Here is a 20,974-nt window from a genome sequence, read left to right as displayed (position 1 = left end):
GCCAATGTATGATCATGTGTTAGTGAACAGCATAACTCTGGAAGCTGTGGATGGAACTTCATGATATTTAGTATGTGGGAACTCAGGTGCTGTTGGTTTTTCATCGTTTTGGTAGGTTGATACCTTGAGTTATGATTAGCACAATGAGATGCATTTTATTCAAATCAAGCCTTAATTAAAAGAATTAAACGAGGAGAACATATATTTCGATCTCATGTAGCATACATATACTCCACCTATTTTCGAAAAACAGTTCCCTCGATTTACTCCTGCGCTGTTCTATATGCCCTCGGTGTATCGTCGTATAAAGCATGTCATCATAGTTTATGTCACATACAAAGGTTAACATCATTTGGCGAAGGTTCAAAATCCAGGAACTCTAGTTAATGTGTCTCAAGCCTGTCGAGAGTCTGTCGAGAAACTCAAGTAGCTAAATTGCGGCTGTCAGAAGCTTTATTGTTATAACGAGACACTACGGACAAGTTAAGTGGAACGTTTTCGAAAAACTACTCTTTCACAAACTTACTGAAGTCATTAATGAATACAATGGAGACCGATTTAACCATTACGCCCCATCGTCAATCACCCACTTTGTAATACTGCAATGATTATGTCCTAAGTCTTTGCCTGAAAAAGGCTGAACACCTTTTTAAGGGATTTTGAGTCCCCGTTGGGATACGTCACAAGGTCATGTCATGGGAATCTCTAGCTTCAATACAAGACATCAAACTTAGTTTGCTTCTCATTTGAGATAAACTAGACCAAGAGGTCCTGGACTCGAATCCCCTGATTGTACCCATTGACGTTGTGCCCTTGAAAAAGATTTTATACTTTAGAGTTAAAGTGAGCACCTAGCTTTGGGTAGGGACGTCCCTCAAATAAGTCGTTAAATGAAGGTCCTGTATTTGAGGAGAGCCACACCTCGATCACGTAAAAGAACCCACTACAGTTATAAACTAGAGTAGTCCGGAAGCACAAACAGACAAACAGACAAACAAACAGACAAAATGACAGACAGACAGACACACCCAGAACTATATCTCCATTTTTCATGGAGATAAAAATAGGAGTCCTTCCCGTTGAGAGTGGAGATAAAAATAGGAGTCCTTCCCGTTGAGAGTGGATCAAATAAATCTGTTCGTATATGTTTTGTGCAAACCTGGTGTGTTACACCGTTAGGTGGTTTACCGGGTATGCAATACAAACAAACAAACAAGAAAACAAAACAACCTGCCATTTATCTGCAGTACAGTCAACTGTAACAGCCAAAAACTCCTAGAAGACAATGATGGCAAACTTTCTCAAAGGATGCCAGTGACCTTGCTGTTAACAAAAGAAACCGGAAGTAACTTACAATCACCTGCGTTGCAGCTTACCGATGATGGTGACTTGCCAAAGCTAATGGGGATTTTTAGCGAACAAATTGCACTGGCAACTGCATTTACTCAGGCGAAGCTATAAATCAGAAGTGAAATTACTCCCTTGACATTAACTTGAAATACTCGCTATAAATGTAGACAGCTCTAGATAACTCAAGCACCCAGAGCACTCTTAAAATGCCAGTAAGTGTGTAACGTTACCCGAGGGTTTGGCACAGCCTAGGTTAATAAAGAATCACCGTTATTGTAGCACCAGGCAAATATCAGGAACAATTTATCAAAGTATCTACAGCTAGAGTTCAACATCCTCATGCCTTCACCAACTGATGTTAACCTTTAAGACTGACGTATTATGAATGTGTATCATTGATTAAGCACATGCAAAAAAATGGTCCTCGTCTGAATAATCAGTTGATCATAATCTGGCAGAATCCGTCTAAAGTATTATCCAAAATGTCGAAAGTCTTATCTTAATTTTCGAGGTCTTCGCATTATATTGCGTTGGAAATAATATGCTATGAGTTCTACCATGATCACATATTATCATTCAAGTCTCGTACTATATATTGAAAGTCCGTTTCAGTTAACTTATTATGGGATTTGGCATTTGGAAACTGCGACGTATTGGCCTTTGCGTTTGTGCATTATGTAATAAATTTGCTGGTATTTGATAGCTTCAGATATGAAAGAATTGTTTGACGTCAATTCTAAGTTTTCATTTCTTTGAGGATTAATATCTTGTCTCTACACCTGCGATACGTGATGTGCATAATCTAAACTTGTGTTTTCAACGGTAACATAGTGGACTTCTGGTAAAGTTTGTTTATTTAGAATCCGTAGAGGTTTGGGGGTCGAATCCCTAGCAGATACTGATGTTTGGGAATGCATTTTACACCAATTCGTTTTCTTGACTCAAGTGAAAATATGTACCCAACTTTGGCAAGGGACATTAGCTTGAAACTTAGTCGGAGTACCTGAACACGTAAAAAAACTTAACACATCTTTTTAAAAGTCCAAGTAGACATGATGAGTGGATTATGACTATTAGTCTAGCAGGTTTTTCACAGTACATAACTGGTGCGTTACACCATAAGGTCGTTTACCGGTTAAGCGATGCAAATAAGAATACTTCAAAGTACATGATTCCAACTATTCTTATCAGAATAAGAAGTCTCCAAGCCATGTAGGATTGGAAGAAGTAGTCAACTTTCCAATGTATATACATGTCTAATCTTTAGTAATCATGCCTCGAGGTTTGCAATACGTAAAAAAGGATGAATGCTCAGACACACCAGGAAGCATAGCCAAGAAATGATCAAATTAATATACACTTATCTTGTGATGCTTAGACGCGTCGGTTAGCATAAAGCTCTGGCAAGTTTTCAAAATAAAGCACGCTTAGATACATCGGGAAGCATAGCTGACAAATGATCATCATGTAGTACGCTTAAATGCTTAAGCACATCGGAAGTATAGCCGAATAATCGAAGTACATTGAAACATATCCGTTGAGAATAGCAACAGGCTTGTTCACTCTCACGTCATGTGTGTGTAGTTGAGTTGACCTCAACAAGGCAGTCTACCAAGGAAGAATACGCAAACTCAAACGTAATTCACAATGACATGGACCGAAGCCATCACAGTCTGTAAGATTTGTAGAGCTTGAGTGTGACGAGGCAGTCTTGAAAGAGTATTGTAGAAATCTAAACCAGCGTGACTGATGAATATCTAGGCTGAAACCATACAAGTGTGAAGGATCTATAGAGCTTCTGAGGAGATTCCGTCCTGAAAGAACATTGTAGAAATCCAAACCAGCGTGACTAAAGATGAAAGTGGTTGAAACCACTGAAGTTTGAAAGATTTATTGAGTTTCCATACAACAATTCAAACTCAAGAGGGTCTAGGTCTTGAAAGTATCTTTCACATCAAAGAATGTGTGCTTGGAACTAAATGCAAAGGTTTGCAACAAATACGTAAATTGTAAGAAAGGGAAAAACAAAAACAAAATTAACCAATATGTCGAATATATCTCCTGAAATAATAAGATCAAACGATGTATTGTTTATCATTGACATTTTTTGTGATCAACTGATTTTGAATTTAATATATTTTTTTTCGTTTACCTGTCTCTATTTTCATTTTAGCCACTCACATTAGTTTTAGAGCGTCCATATGATGTCATCTATATAACATAAAGTCAGTGTGGCCTAATATAATATAATAAAAAAATAAACGTTCTCCCGCTTCGTTAATCTTGGAATATGAACTTCCCTTTTCATTACTCTTGATTCCAATTATATCATAATTGCTTTGGATTAGCTTAATGTTTCTACTAACGAGTATGGTCGAATCCCGTCAGAATATATTACGTTTATAGGGTTTTTATGTGTCTGACATGTTGAAAGTTATGAGTACATGATTGCAAATTGCTATCATTAAGATCAACATGGTGCTCATAAAACTGAACCACTGGCTGAGGCATTGTATTCACGTGGGATATGAACCAAGATTGATGTTAGGAAGCGTAGACATGGGGGTTGTAGATCTGATCGGCAATCAAATGTACGTTCGGTTATGAGCATACAAATGTTAATCATTTTATTCTTACTTATAAATCTTTACGGTGGTTCCTTCAGTTAAGTGAGTAACTGATTTTCAAGAGTGTCTTTATAAAATCATAACAAATCAGGTAAACAAAAAATATAATTTAACATAAACTAAATGAATAATGCATTCGTAACATTATAACATAAAGCAGTCACAATCAAACATAGGAGAAATAAATGGAAGAATGGCTTCTCCTGTGTGATTGTTTACGCCGTGTACACTGTTGACAGGTATTAGTATTCAATACGTCTGGTGAGAGAATCAAATCGATATCTTTGAATATTTCATGAAGTACAAAGTACTTTGGATCAGTAATTGACAAGGCCATGATGAAAGAAACATAGCCAGTGATCCTTGTAGTTTGGTAGGGTAGATTAATTGAAGACTACAGCGTGAACTTTGTACAAGGCACCGACGTGTAGCGATTTCGAAAACACAAGAGTTCAAATGAAGGCAGTTCAATACTCAAAACCCTGGGCTTATATTAGAAAAGTTACTAAAGTTCATGTCCAAATAAACCTCAGGTAACAGTTAATGACCAAGTTAGATCTGCACTTCTTTATCTCCAAGCACGTTCCAAGGGCAATGCCGGCAATAGAGGTTATAGCCCTGATTTAAACTTGGTACAATACTTTTATTGGAAATAACTGCCTTTACATGTAACCTTGTAACTGCAGAGGCGGAAAATTAGTGCCTAGAGGAAAATTTACGATATTCGGTATGTAGCCATTATGAACTCTTCTAACATTAGGCATGATTTAAATGTTTCGAGATGGCTTTTATATTGTAGCTTAATTGAAGGCCATGACCAATGTAAACAAATTGTAAGGCACTTAAGAAAAGATATCACAAATCACGCCAGGAAAAACACTTAAGGGCCATTATTTCCAGGCTCTATGTTGAAAGAAAACTGCAGGTATCTTTGCGTTACATGTTTAACATCCATCAGGGCACTACTAGATGTCATCATTCATCACTCTTGAGTGTTATTATATCGGAGAGGCATATTACAAAGTGGACTACCGACGCTTGATGTATATGAAGTCACGGAGGGAGAACATCAGCGTTAGAGATATGTCTCAATGGTTTAGACCTATTAGGAACTGCCATCGTTTCATGGGTTGCTATCTAGAATACTTCTGCTGGTTCAAAATCTGGATCCAAATCTATGAACAACATAAAAATCAAGACTATCGCGCGTCCAGAACGAACGATGCAGAAAATCGGGGGTCATGCTGCAGTTCTAAGGTCACTTACCAGGGGTCCCAGAATCAACCTTGACCTTCGTCTTCCCAAGAGCTAACTTCACACCAAACGTCATCGTAAGCCATCCAGCGGTGTTTTTTTTTAGGTATTCTGACTACAAAATCCGGAAACACAGACACACATAGACAGATACACTGGCCAAAAAATATACCTCCATTTCTATGTCGTTTACAACTTGAAAGCTTGGAAGTTTATGAAGTAACGACGGTTCAAACGTGGCCTACCAGTCGTCCACTCTGCATTCCACCAGCCCCAACGGGGTCATCGGCATACTGGTTGGTAAAAGTCTGCCGATCCAGTCTCCCCTGGCTCTAGTAACACTACACTCTACGTGTGAAGAAGACTACTTATACATCGAGATACAGATCTAACGTCCATCAACACACTACTAGATGCCGTCATTCATCATTGTAGATTGCTTTATATCGGAGAAGAAAATTACTACTTTCTCCCATACCTGATCGGTATCAAATCACGTTGAAAGATCTTCAACGTTCGAAACATATTTCAATGATCTAGATATGCATTTTATTCTAGCCATTTAGGATCTTGACAGTTCCACATCTTCAGAAATAACATTCAAATCTTGCTTAAGAATAAACTAAAATTATGAAAAAAAAATTCATCTATATTCTATTCTATCTATTTACACGCTGTTAACAAAGCAACAAACTAGCGCTGGCGGAATTTCTAACTATAGGGCATTGACCTCCACTCTGCTCGTAAGAAAATTGCATTTCTGCAATATCCCTTCTCCATAATGACTTTGTTGTTATGTGTACGTGAGTGATTTATTATTTGATACGCTGTATAGGCAAGAGTGTGGTAACAGATCATTATTCCACGACGTTTACAGATTGATACAGAATCCGTTGCCGGAAGTCAAAATCTTGCAAATTAGATCACTAGCCTCTTCGTCAAACTCAGCGATGTGTACAAAGCTGATAGAGAGTTGTAGAATAGAAAACGCGTTTGTTCATATCTAATATCAGCCGAACCAAAGAAAATTCAAAATAAGTAAAATAAGACATGAAATAAAAATAAGAAATAAAACGATAAAAAAGGTTATCAAATGTTTGAAGAAAAATGACTAGATAAATTTGATTTTTTTTTAAAACCAGTCCAACCAGATATGTGTATATTAATAGTAATATGTATTGCATTTATGTTTGACCGGTCCATGAATTGAAATTATTCAAGCTCTTCTCAATTATCTTTATGTGTTTTTACACGTAAATGTGCAAAAGCGTTAACCTTCATAGTAGACGTTTAATAACGATTTCTCCATAAACTCTTTCGAAATCTGATGGCCCACTTTTTGTTCATTTTTTTCACCAGGGGAAAACATAAAAGGCGCTTTTTTATGTAAACTCGAGGAAATCCCCGAGCATAAGTCATTTACATCAAATTGAGTCAAAGTTGCAATAAAAGTAACCCAAAAAGGTACGCAGGCATGAGGATGCTTCAGTCATGATTGAAAACTAGACTTCAGCTAGAATAGATGCTTGACATTTGTAGAAATTCTCCGTTGGTAAAACGAATATGGCTTCGGTAACCCTTAACCTTTCTTAGAAAAAAAAGGACAAAATTTGCGTAAATACGTTTTTAGCAAAACAATTCAAAGTTCGCTTTAACAAATCGTTTTCCTACAACATTACATGGTATAGCACTTCCAAGATATTCTTACTTTGAGACAAAATCCAATACAGACCAACCCTGGCAGTGTTAGATGACGTTTGCATGTCAAAGTAAGTAACGTTTCTCTAACATGATTAAAAGCCGATGTCGCCAGGGCCATATAATGTACTGTCAGTCATAATCTTGGCAATGGCTCCTACAGGAGCATAAGTGATTGGATTATGTCAATTTTAAGGCGCCAGGAGAATTTGGTGCAGACATCCGAATTCCTGGTGACATTCAAACTTGTGCCTAACCCACATGATAAATATGTAGAGAAAAGCGTGTTCGCACTGAGTTATTTTTTTCTCTTCCGTCCTGTTTTAGCAGTAATGTTTTCATAAATCTATGCCAGAAAGGTTGACTTCTCGCTTTCGGTGCAGTCACATTTGCAGTAGGCCGTCGTAAGTTTCTGACGTCGTAGAATTTTGGCACAGGCTGTGACAAAGGCACCCGGCTGACAAGGATCTAATAGATTATTAGTGTTCCATTAAATATACTATGGAGTAGGGGTCAAGAGTTCGAATCCCAGCCTCCCCCTGACCTGCACACTTTTAGAAACAGTTGCTGTCTGCACGGTCATCTGACGTTTCAAAAACAGCGTTAGCCAAAAGAAATTCCTGCCGACATTGAACCTTTTAAATACAGTGACAGTACATAGCACATACTCTTTCTGTTATGACTAGTGTGACAAATAACTCTCTGATAGCTAGATTTGGAGGAGGATATACATTTCTCTTTCTTGTGTACAGGCCACAGCTGTGGTTTAAAGATGTCTGCAAGAGGGACATGAAGTCTCTAGATATTGACACTGGGAGGACCTTGCAAGTGACCGTTCCAGTTGGAGATGCACACTGTCCAGACAGCTGAAAATCAGGAGAATTCAGATTGACGCACCATGCAGAGGAAAAGCGGATCTGAAGAAAAGAATTTTGCAACAGAACTGAATCAGCTTACAGATGTGATTTATGTGGCAGAGACTGCATTCTCGTATAGGGCTATTTAGCCATAGTCGATGCTGTAGGGCTGTTGTGAATTAGGATTTTACCATGGTCAATACTGACCGACGGAGGCCATATATATATTACAGATAGACGGCAGCTTCAAAATTATTACTTGCAAAAGCTGTACGCCAAATGACCATCAAACCAGCGGCCACATGCTTATACATGCCACACAACGCAGTACAAATCCACAATGACGTCCTAACGGTATACATCTGACATAAGATTGATATCTACTAATCCTTTTCTCCTCGAAGGTCCTTGTAACGTCTATAAGTTCAAAATCTCCAACACCAAGCGTCTGGCGATGTACACATGACGCCATAATGCCTGATTAGAGCCAATCTTTGTACTGACAGGTCGCCCGGGACAATCGTGCTACACTTGCCGATGGCTAACACGTAAATCGTTATCCTCAACGGCCACCTTAGCTCGTTACACCGTCCCGTCAAGGTTGGCAGAGAGATAAAACTTGACTCAGATAACCGACGCTTGTCTGATGCACTTAGCGCACGGCAATCGCTTGGAGATAACCCCCATTAACATTAGTCCGCCGGGTTACATACATCCGCAACTTTGAAAAAAAAAAACAGTGAGTTTGAGAGATCTCTCGGCAGCACCCCACAGGTATGCACAGTTTAGAAATACAGGTGTGCATTATACTGGGGGACGTTGGGTTGGAGATCTGTTTGGACGTATCTTTTCAAGGTGGCGAAATTATGTGCCCTGGTGGAATTATGTTAGTAGATGTTAAACCCCAGAACGTGGACTAGAAAAAAACAAAAAACTTCCAAAATGGCGGCACAAGGTATGGCACAAGAGACAAGCAGTCAGAAGGTCAAAACTGTAACTCATCACTGCTTGAATCCCCACTCCTTCTGCTCTTGCTAGCGCGCGTTTGGAAGTGGCTGGCGGTACTGAAGCTGAGACGAAGGTCAATAGTTCGGGTCCTGGCTAACTAGACAGGCATGGTGATGAGAATTATTGTAATTCCTATTGCATTGTTAGCCATGTACTACTCCTCAGAGCCTAATATGTACACCGAGTAAATGTGCTTTGCATAGCATTTGGTATGTCTGGTATGACGAATGGAAGGGTATCTTTTCAGTAAGGACCTCGTCACTTAAGTTAACAGCTTAATCATCCGATAGGCTTACCGCCCCAGCAGTCGTGCTTGTGTCGTACAAGAGGTATTTGTCTTGTTAGAGAAAGGGTTGACGGTCTGTTTTGTCATAGCCTCATTCAAATTCCTACGGCAAAACTATTACCACGAATGTGATAGTTAAAACTCGGTAATTCCGTGTCTTGGCCTTGAACCCTAAGACGTTACAAACTTTAACAGAATCACCATTTAAAGTCCGCAACTAAATAGATAAAAACGTTTGAATATAATAGACATGGTGCTTGCAGTTCACGCAAAATTTCTAGACAATTCTGCAGAAGCCTGTATTCGTCATGTACGTAACAAGTTTTAAATTTAATCCTGTTATGACTTACCTCCCTTCCAATTTTACGTTCGATCCCTTTCCCGAAGAACAGCTGAAATGCCAAGTTGCTTAAACTCAAGCTAAAGATGTTAATGTCTTTGTTTACGTACTGCACGATTTATGGTATACAGTCTTGTCCGGCGGATGGACACCAAGAGGCACCTTTGGTGACCCGTCCCCAAGGTGTTTACTAACACATGTCATTGGAGACATCCAATAGGATCCAGCCGTTCCCTTTTAAACATTTGCCTCAAGATAACGGCCGTTTAATGTCAAGAATGAAGCCTAATGTTAATAATTCAAGGTTACTTGATATGCGTTTGATGCAGTGGGAATTATATTAAGAATAATACAGAAATATAATTGAATTTAGAAAAAGAACTAACAGAATGTATTGTATACCAAGGCTGCGACGCAGGACAATTAGTGGTTACTACTTCTAAATTACACAAAATCAGTCATCGAGGACATCGTTTATAGAAGTCACCGCTACAGCAATCAATACATTGGTGTTACCTATAAGATGTTATCTATTATGTGGGCTTCATAATTGGCATTCGCAAGAAGAATCTTGGGACCGAACGACATCAAAGTTGGAGGAAATCTTTCTACACTCGGAGGAGAGGAAAAGTCATATTTTTGAAACTGCCTTAGTTACTTTTCGTGTCCTTTAAAGTAAGTTGCATATTTGAAAAGGCATAGTGTATATGGTGTCGTTGATAGCTCGATACAATGTGATGATTTGACGTGTAATCTCTCTCTCTCTCTCTCTCTCTCTCTCTCTCTCTCTCTCTCTCTCTCTCTCTCTCCTGATATACAGTACCCAATAATCTATTGATGAACACCCTGGGGTACACACATACATAAAGAATGTAGAGGCGTTTAAGTATCGCATTTCACAGCATTATGGGCGCCCCAAACGTTTGTCTTTGTCGCATTTTTGTAGCAAAGCAAAGGTTTATGTCAGGACACGATTAATGTTATTTCCTTAAATACTTTTACAAGGCCAATGAATAACCGTATATCAAATAGTCATTATGCAATAAGATTGAAATAATAGTTTACTGCCACTTCTGTACATGCAACTCAAATCTACCCTAGGCCCAAAGCATTGCACAGTAATACTCAGGGAGTGAAATTGCAATACCATTGCAGACAAATGGCAGATATGACCCTTAATACCCAGAATTGGTGTTGTTGGTGTTAAGGGAGCCATTCTGACATCTTATGACATAGATGTTATAAAACTCTTCTGATAAATTTTGATGCGATCAATAACGCTATAGGAGAAAAATAACGACATGTTTATTGTTTATCTATCCAAACAGCCTTGTTCCAGCCTTAACGCTGAATATTTAGGTCTTAATACATATCGGTACATATCATTATGACGGAACACATTGACTTGTCAAGAGCTTAAACGACATACCATCGCAATGCTTGAGTGCGGCAAGGCCCGCACATTACGTATTTGTCTGCTCAGAATACTTCATTGGCACTCCACAAGCACAAATCATCTAGTTATATCTCATTGACACCGGGTGAATAGCGCTTGCTAGAGGAGTCAAAGGAGCAAATGAAGGCGTGACCTTCGTGTGCCATACAGGCAATTTCATGCCAATCATATAGATTGGGTAGCTGTTGTGTAGAATTCGATATTAACCCGCTCACAAACGAATGAAAAAGAAATCTAAAAATCTGAAAAAAAACAAAAAATCTAAAATTCTAAAATTGTTAAAATCTAAAAAATCTTAAAAAAATAAAGAAATGAAAAAAAAATCTTTGACAAACTTGTGTATAGGTAATAAACAATTGTAACCGATCAGTGAGCATGGAACAGGGCGTTTTATATTATATTATCGGTGATCTATATATTAAGTATTTTAGTAATATTTCACGGATGAAATTAAAGCATCTATGAAAACATTTCCTCCGACTGCAGCACTGAAGAAGAATGATGACACTCGAAACGTTCGAAACGAAAGTTATCTCCGCATCTTATCCAGTTATGGATGTTAATATGTCTTTGTGATCAAGTAATGTTTTCAGACAACGTTACATAAATCAATTGAAATCAGTAAAAGTGACGAATTCCACTTATCTATTACCATCTGATTACCGCGATAAGCTGGACAAATTATGATGTCATATGTCTGATAACACAGAATAGCTTTAAGCAATGCAACAGCGTCAGCGTATCTACGGTTTGATATACATTACCTCCGGAATCAAAAGCAATATATCTTTTTAATGAGAGTTTGGTGGGTTCAAAAAATCATTTTAATGTCTTGTCTTGTTCCCAGGGCTATTGTTTTACACCAAAATATAGCAATCTGCGATGTTTCTATATCTACATTTTGGCACCCCCAAATAGCCCCTTCTGTTATATTTTGACGCTCTTCTCCTATAAAGCCTGTTCGAAACTGATATGATGATTTTTGAATAATTTCATCAGGGTTGGCGAAAGACTGAATAGCAAGTTTCTTTTAATCACAACCAAGTGTTTTACAAGAGCCGACGTTTCGACGACTGTCTGTCATCTTAATCATCGTCATCTAGTATTTATTGCCCTGATGAAGATGACAGAAAGTGGTCGAAACGTCGGCTCTTGTAAAATACTTCCTTGTGAACAAAATACCTTGCTATTCTGATATGATGATTATTTACAATGCTGATTAATTTTTCTCTGTTTATCTAGACTTCCCGTCCATATTTCATGGTTCGACATTTCTTACAAACCCATTAGTACACATTTCTATCCCATTGAACTTTTTTTCAACACGTTCAGGATGACACGTTATCCAAATGTAAACCAGTTTACCTTTTGTCGGTCGCGGAGGAGAAGACTGGAGGTAGATTAGAAAGAGCTAAAAACAAAGTTATACCATTTGCAAATAGGTAATGATTGAGAAATAAATCGCTGTAGCAGGTAATTGTTTGGCATATTCACGGAACTTTAACTCTTAAACCATAAATACTATAAGCAAAAAAGACTAGGACGACAATGACATTTGATTAAGGTCGAAAGTATATCAATTGATAAGGACCTTTATTGTTAAGTACATAGCTCCTATATGTTACAAGTCACAGAACAAACAGATATACATTCCAGATAGTGTTTGGATTCCCCTTTCTTTCGTCTCTATTTAGTGATAATGGTAATAAAAGACTAGATTGAAAGACATGACTTATGTTAATTAGCGCGTGCTGCATAATTGATGTGACAGCAAGAACAAAGACTTCTGTGTCAAAATTGACCTGTGGACCAGCTGTTTCCAAACACTAGTTAGAACAATTGTGTACCTCTTGTGGCACGTGCAGTTGTTTTATTTTCTAACAGTCAGACGCCCGATGTTGTCATCTAAAGATGAAAGGTGGCTCGTATGCAAATAAAAACAAATTAATATCAATCACAATAAGGTTCAAACAATAACATCAAAAATGAAATATGTTACATCACTAATCACCTATAAGTCACAGCAAAACATATAATGATACGTATAAGAAAAATACGTTGGTAATAGTCTTCAATGTATTCGGGTTTGCGATTAGGGAAAAACAGAACCTGTTTGTCATGGTTACTTACGAAGATATATGGAGCTATATGTTAGAATTTACCACGTAAACGTCGAACCAGATAGCAGTTATATGTGTATGCACTTAGTGGGGAAAGATAATTGAGTGATAAATGAATGCAGCCTTAGATCTATTCACGTTTGCAATATTGTGAAAAACAGACACTGTTTGTTATTGCAGACAAAGAAGATAAATGGAGCTGTGTGCTGAAATTAGGCACACCGACGGGGGACAGGATAACATGCAAGTGTCTAGGGATTTCACAGTATGAAACATGCCAACCTCACGCCAGGGGCACACAGATCTCCTAGAGAATGCATCGTACAATCTGGTGACTGTTAAAAGCTTTGGCGACAGTTCTGAATGATAAATCTCACGTATCAAAACACAGATGGAACTTTATGAATACGCGGATGTCACAACAAAAAGTTAAGATACCCTGAGGAAATTATGAATACATGACTGTGCATTAGTAGAGCCATATACCATCGACATTTATTTAACGTACGTAAACACCAGTTGACGTTTCATATCCTTATTTAGGCAGTTGGGCAGTGGGTCTTTAATTCACTGTGTCGAATTGGGCATGGTATGAAAAAGCAGAGTCTTACATTTGTTGGGTGAAGCTAACGAATCAATGCCTACCCAGAGCTTCTCCCTCCATTCATTCGGACTTTCATACTGCAGTTCGGGTTGGGTTGGGTTGTAAAGACATGGACGTCATTGACAGGTCAAAAATCGATAACTTGAACTTCAAAAGCTGTGCCATTAAAGTTACTCCCTAACGTGTTTATCTTGCACTACCAGGCTTGGGATGAATACGAGAAGAAATGTTGATCCAATCAAACGACTGAAATGCCGTCAAATTGCCACGTCTCCTCATCGGATGCAAGTCCGCGATTAGATACGTTCAGAAGTAAGTGACGTCGCAAGGGATGGCCTTGTGCAAAATTTTACTTTTATCTGTAAGAAACATCAAGGGGATATTCTAATGCTTCTAATCTGCCCCAAAGGAAAGCTGTCCCTCAGAAGTGGTTCTTAAGGTTTATGCTGAACAAAGTGGGCTACTACTACATCTACAGTTGTCACTAGTACAATGTAGTTTATATTTCAAGAAGCATGAGTTTAGAAGCCACCTTTTGGCTAAATTCATCATCATTACATGTAAAGACTGCCCTGTGCCATGAGCCGGACTCTTAAGGTTCATATCTGACTCGTACTCTTTATCATCTGACACAAGTTCATGACACAAGCCATATTTGGCTCAGTATCGGTTGAATATGAAGCATATATGTCTTGCCACAGGCAAAATCCATTCATCTATACCTCATTTTTTTGTAGCTGACTGGCTTATGGACCATAGCCATGCCTACCGGTAGCTTACTGGTATCAAGTAGTGTATCATTTATCATGGCGACAGTTTCGAAGGCATAAAAATCCATATAAGCCGAAGACAAATAATACGGATCAGCAAAGTCTTAAGCACCTGCTGTTCTTAAAATCCAATCGAATTGGCTAATCAAAAACAGATTAAGTGAGACGGCCCTGACCTACCGTAGTGTAAGCCCATATCACACATTCAGGACTTCCTCATAACCTACCTCCCGACCACTCCCCAGGCAAGGTCGACATTATGTTGGGAGTTCTATTTTCATTTCGCTCTTCTGATCCAATCCACGCAGAATTTAACTTTCTCGACGTTGAGTTTTAAAATCTGTATTCGAGTGGCACAGCAGATTTTACGAAGTCTAGTAGTCGACCTCGCCAACCTACTCGGAACCATGGTCTAGAGAGAGGCCATGGTCGGTTATGTTTGACAATGGATAGAGGGTAAATTTACGTTAGTCAATAGTCTTATCATGTAATCTTTATTATATCCCGATAATCTCTTTCTTTTATCGGACTAGATCTCTTTGGACGTTTTACAAGTGTTTTTAAATCAAGATTGATTTGAATCAAGCCTTTTAAAAACTTGCATAAACAGGAAACTAATCCCAACAATACAATTATGGACGCACTACCTAATCTTTCTTACATCCCATTTATTTCCTTCGACCCAACCGATTCCCCACGGGCTTTTTCATGATCTTTCAACTCTTAAACCTTTCCGATTGGCACAATGATATCTTAAAAACATGCATGCATGCAAGTGTGTAAAATCAGTGCCATATGTTTGTAAGTATGTCTTATCTTTTGTTAATCTGCTTTGATCTTACCAAAACCCCACGGAATTATCCAATCTTGTTCATGATTACATTGTGTTGGGGCAACAACAGTTCTAAGTCATCACCTTTTCCCATACATAGCTAAAGTAATTAAACGCACACAACATTCCTATAGACAGTAAAAAAAAAAACATTTGTCAATTATCTGTCTTTATTGGTGTTGGCGAATCCTCCGTTGATTAATTATAACCGGAAACCATTTGGTTGTGAGTCTATGTGGGCCATTGGGAAATAAGATATTGAAAGATATATAATCATTAGTGTGTTTGCGCACCCTTAGGAAATTAAGAAGTGGTTGTCACCTTGGGAAGAAGACTTAATGATGTCTAATTGGTGTTGCGCACCCCATGTGTGTAGCGTATAGTGTAGAATCTATATATATCGCTCTGTGACATTTGCGTATGATTGTTACATCTAAACGTAAATTTGATATTTGATGTGGTTCTGTGTACTTTCAGTTGAATATATTTTAGGTCAAGTCACGTGTATTCTTAGTTATTCATTTTACAATTTATAATACATTGTCATTAGGGATGCTTTATCGTAATTATCATTTCATTTTTGTATGTGATACTATTGTTTGCTCTCATTTAGCCGAGGTTCCTAATAAAAAAACCAATGAAGCAACAAAAAAAAAGCTTTTTACACGATGATGCAGAAAAAATGTTTTCTTTTAAAGTTTTAACGCAAGTTGCAAATTTCATCTATCCAATTCATAACAGTGAGGAAAAACACTCTAAGGTACCCTGGCAGGGTAACTATTGTACAGTTAACAGATGGCAGCATACCGGGGCACTGCAATGTTATTCTATTTTAATTGATGCCCAATATGGGTACATCGACAAGCTTCCCAGCTGCCTTGCTTCAACCAATGAAAACAAACATGGTACAGATCATTGTTGCACATTCCACAGTTGCCTGTATTACGAGGGTACACTGTTTTTCCATGTATAATATGTTGCCAAGCTTGGCGTTTACCGTGCATCAATCACTAAAAAATGAATTATTTAAAACAAACATTCCTATAAACATGGCAGGGAGCACTATAAAACAGTTAACAGATGGTTGCATGACGGGGTTCAACATTGTTATTCTATGATGATTGATGAATTACTATCAATATGTTGACAAGTTTCTCGGTTGCCGTGTATCAATCAATAAAGAAATGCATTATTGAAAACAAAACACTCCTGTATATGCATGGTAGGGAGCACTTTTATGAAGTTAACAGATGACAGCATTCCGGGGCACTGCAATGTTATTCTCTTTTGATTAATACAGCATATGCGTATATCGACAAGCTTGTCAGTTGCCGTACTTTACCCATTGAATAAAAACAAAACACTAGCAGTTGTCATCTGCGGGGACACATCGAATTAGAATTTATGTCATCATATACTTGTTTAAAGGCCCACTATGTAGGATTTTGGCCCAAAAATTGAAAATATTCTTGTGAACAAATCTTAATGTTAATAGCAGGTACTGACATGTACAACCCCTTTTCAGCATATTTTCTTCATTATTTCGTCTATTTTGGGTGTTTGTGAACTGTACAAAAACAAAACAAAAGCTCCCGGACACCACCTCAATAGTAGATAAACAACAAGATCCCAGTGCACTGGAGGACCCCCATGGTGGTCTAATCACTTAGGCACACTTTAGACTGCCAGATGTCATGAAGCTCTTCTTCTTTGGAAACACTCATATCTTTTTCCAAGAGGGTACGTAGAATACAACTATTAATTTATTCTAGAGAGTCTACTTTGAAGGGTATCAATAAAGTGTGGTTATTTTCCCTTCAAAACTGCAAGAACTCTGGTAAGGATGATTTTTTACAGAAACTGGTGAACTGTAAACAGGCACCCCACTGGGCGATCAGCCTGATAAGAAGTACAGAAGCCATGTGTGGCCATGTGTTAGTTTCACACTGTGTGTTGTTTTGGATGGAGGATAAAAGTTTTTTAAAGTTGTTTGTATGGTGCAGTAATGTTGTAACCTCCCTTCCTGAATATCGGTAAGCAATTCCATAAAGTTGATAAAGCTTGCTATGCAAAGAAACAGTAGGAAAATCTACTTTCTGTATTGGCCTAAAACTACATAGTGGGTCTTTAACTGCCGCCAACACAACTTCATTGCGGTATGGGAATAAAAAATAAATAGATATACCCATCAAGGATATTCCATGTACCAATTATCTTTATCGACAATTTTTACGCCTTAAAATACCATTGATCATTGGCCGCAGCCACAACGTATCGCACGCAACGTTATGTGATAAAGTGATGTAATCAATCACATACTCATCGAGCATTCGATCAATGCATTTATGGTGAATCAGTTATAAAGTGACAATGGGACTAATAATTATTCTCAAAAGTTCTCTAGTATAATGGAACAGTTTCCTTCCCAAAATTCTAAACTGTACCGATTAGTCCAGACTTTGATGCTGTAGGAAGAAATGTTTAATCAATTCGAAACAATCTGATAAAAGAACAACTATAGACTGTAAACGTCAAGTCTCTATCTCACACTTTTTGTTCTTCATTTAGGATGAAAGTTCAATTATGATTCCACATGAACCACCTGCGTTTATCTTATAATACATATTTCATAATTTACATGCCTATTTCTATTTAAATTTCCCTTTTACAGCTGCTAGATGAGGTGCAATGTAGTGTATCAATGACCAGTTGAATATATGGATGAGTGCATGTCTAATATAAATTCACCGGAAGAGATAATTCGGCACAGTATATGTTGTCTATAAATAAGTCAATTCTAATGCTATTGGTTATTGCACTATCGTCTTTGATATATAAACCGGAAGAGATAATAGGACACTATAAATGTTGTCTATAAATAAGTCCATTTTAATGCTAGTGGACATTGCACAATGATCTTTGATATATTTCTTACTTGAAATTGGTTTTCCAGTTCGTTTAGTTTATCTGCTTTCCATTTCTGTGCAAAATCCTTGAACGATACTTCACTACGATATTTTACTGAAGTTTATTTGTCGGCATTGCCTCGAATCAGTCATCTTTGTTGTTAAGTCTACTTGGGTGAGCAAATAATTCCGGACGATGATTTACAAGGGGAGACATAGCTCAGGTTATAAACACTCTGAAGGGCTTTCGAGCTGAAACCGGACACAAGAACTAGGGGTTACTGTCTACGTGTAGCCAATAGAGTGTTCACACTGTGGAACGACTTGCCAGAGTCTGCAGTAATGGCACCCAGTGTGAACACTTTTAAAGAGAGATTGGACTGTCATATGAAACAACACCAAGTAATGTACGACTACAGAGCTCTGGACCATCCCCAGAAACCAGAGATGACAGTGAGCTGAATTGAAGAGCTGTCTAAACTGGAACCGGAGTTTCTACCTGGCTGAATCAACTCTATTCTTGACAACGTCTTCAATTGTATTTTTCCTACCCGAACGTGACCTGCAAACGTCAAACTATCTCCTCTATTCTTTTGATGTTGTGAAATATTGACAATGTCACATTTATCCCGTCGTGAAATATTTTCGTCCAAGTATAAGCTAGCGTGACGATTACACAGAGTTTTAGACGAGATATAAGTCACATTTTTAGTCGTGCTTTAATAACAAAGCATTATGTCAACATACCACATGTTAGAAATCAGTCATGAGAGACCTGGAGGAACTGGGCTTCACGTGGGAAGGAGTGAGAAGGCAGGCTCTGGACAAAAGTGCGCGGAAAGCAGTGGTGGCGCGCATCGTCGACAGATGAAAGCGGCGATGATGATGATTATGGTGACGATTTCCCAGAGTTGCATCAGTAACCTTGGAGCGACCTATAATCTTTTTGGCCATTAGCATTGAAGATATTTTACTCAGCTTATCCTTTGGCCCACGGAAAGAAAATGATGCCAAAAATCCACAGTATAAAATCATCTCTAATCAAGTATGACCTTTGATGTTAGCTCACAGTACTCATCCCAGGGGTAAAGATTAGTATGAAATTTTTCATGTCATGTCACAGATCTTGTGCCCTTGGGAGAAGGAACTTATCGCGACCTTCCTTACTTCTCTCAAGTGGAAATGAGTACATAGCTTCGGTTAGGGACTTCGCTCGGAAAGGACGTTAAATGGAGTTCCCGTGTTGAGGAAGACCCATGCCCCACGGCCACGCACGAAGTAACCACACCTTTCGAAAAAGAGTAGGGGCATGCCCCAGTGTGCGATCGTCCAAATCCTTCTGTCTGGAGTTGGTGCATCCCCGTCTTGTATCAGGCCAACGAAAGGGTATGTCACCCGTAAGGGCCGGTATAACCCCAACGGTACGTAAGCAGGTCGACTGCAAATGACAGCTAATTCGTAGTTTTGTTCCGGTATGAACTTTGAATATCTATGGGAAACACTGTCTCTCAACAAGTTTCAAACGTTGGCTAAAACCAATGTTTTATTTATGGCATAGCACGCAAGTACAGGTCAACATGCTGTAGGCTTATGTATTGCTAAACCAGTGGTCTGTTATCGATCTAGTTTACTCTAGATCAATTCTGTTCGGTTAGAAACCAATTCATCGAGTCGTCTGGGAAATTAAGACGATGTTTCTTTATCAGTGGATCTTCAAGAATTCATAGCTTTAGTTTTATATGTCACTGCGTCTCCAAAACTCCATTAAGACACGAGACAAGTCGTTGAGTAATGAAATGCCACCTAGTCGCAGCTGAGATGGAGTAAAGACTATTAACGATGGACCGAAGAAAGTCCGGGTTACTTTTGTGACCCAAGGCTGGACAAAAGCATGTGGAAGTAAGTTTGGAAAAATATCATGCAAACCTCAAACTGTGTTGCGTCATTCCTAAATGTCCCGGGCTATCTTGCGGTCTTACAAGAGAAAATAACAAGGATTTATCCAACCTAGTAGCTGCAGGTGAAAGTACATATTGCACATTGGATATCATATTCATATTGATTTAAGCTTGAAAATCACACGATGTATATATATATATATATATATATATATATATATATATATATATATATATATATATATATATATATATATATATATATATATATATAAATTTATATATATATATATATATATATATATATATATATATATATATATATATATATATATATATATATATATATATATATATATATATATATATATATATATATATATATATATATATATTTATATAATCCAAAACGCAAATAAAACGTCATGATACATCCAGTCAGCCACATATGTCTTCCAACACGTACAGTTTGCTTTCCTGCTCCTAAACATTTATACTATAAAGTAACTTAAAGGTAATGTCAATATATGAGTCATAGCCAGACATGTCAGTCTGTGAATGATATATATGATTTAGATAGATCCCAAATAAACTTGTATCCTATACCCAAAGCTACTTCTCGATGCAAAGCTTAGCGAACTCCTGTGCTAGTGAGATTCGTGGCTAATGTTTTCCACGTTGGCACCTTCAACTTTTGACATCACCTCTTGATGAAGTGTTTGAAGTAAGATCAATTTCAACCTGATGGAACTGTGTTTGAAAATGGTAGTGTATGTGCTCAGCAAAGAGCACCAAACCCTATATTCAAAGCTATATATACTTCTATATTCATAGCCCACCCCAGATAATCTTCTGCGAGTGAAGTTTGCAACTAAAATCATTCATGCCACCATCTTCCAGTTAACTTTTGGCAACTGCCTTTAATGAACTGTTGCCAGCAATACGCAGTTTCAACTTGATGGAACAGT

This window comes from Branchiostoma lanceolatum, chromosome 13 (genome assembly GCF_035083965.1).
Source record: "Branchiostoma lanceolatum isolate klBraLanc5 chromosome 13, klBraLanc5.hap2, whole genome shotgun sequence".
NCBI classification, from domain to species: domain Eukaryota; kingdom Metazoa; phylum Chordata; class Leptocardii; order Amphioxiformes; family Branchiostomatidae; genus Branchiostoma; species Branchiostoma lanceolatum.
The sequence above is the reverse complement of the archived record's forward strand: the minus strand, read 5'-3'. Positions refer to the sequence as shown.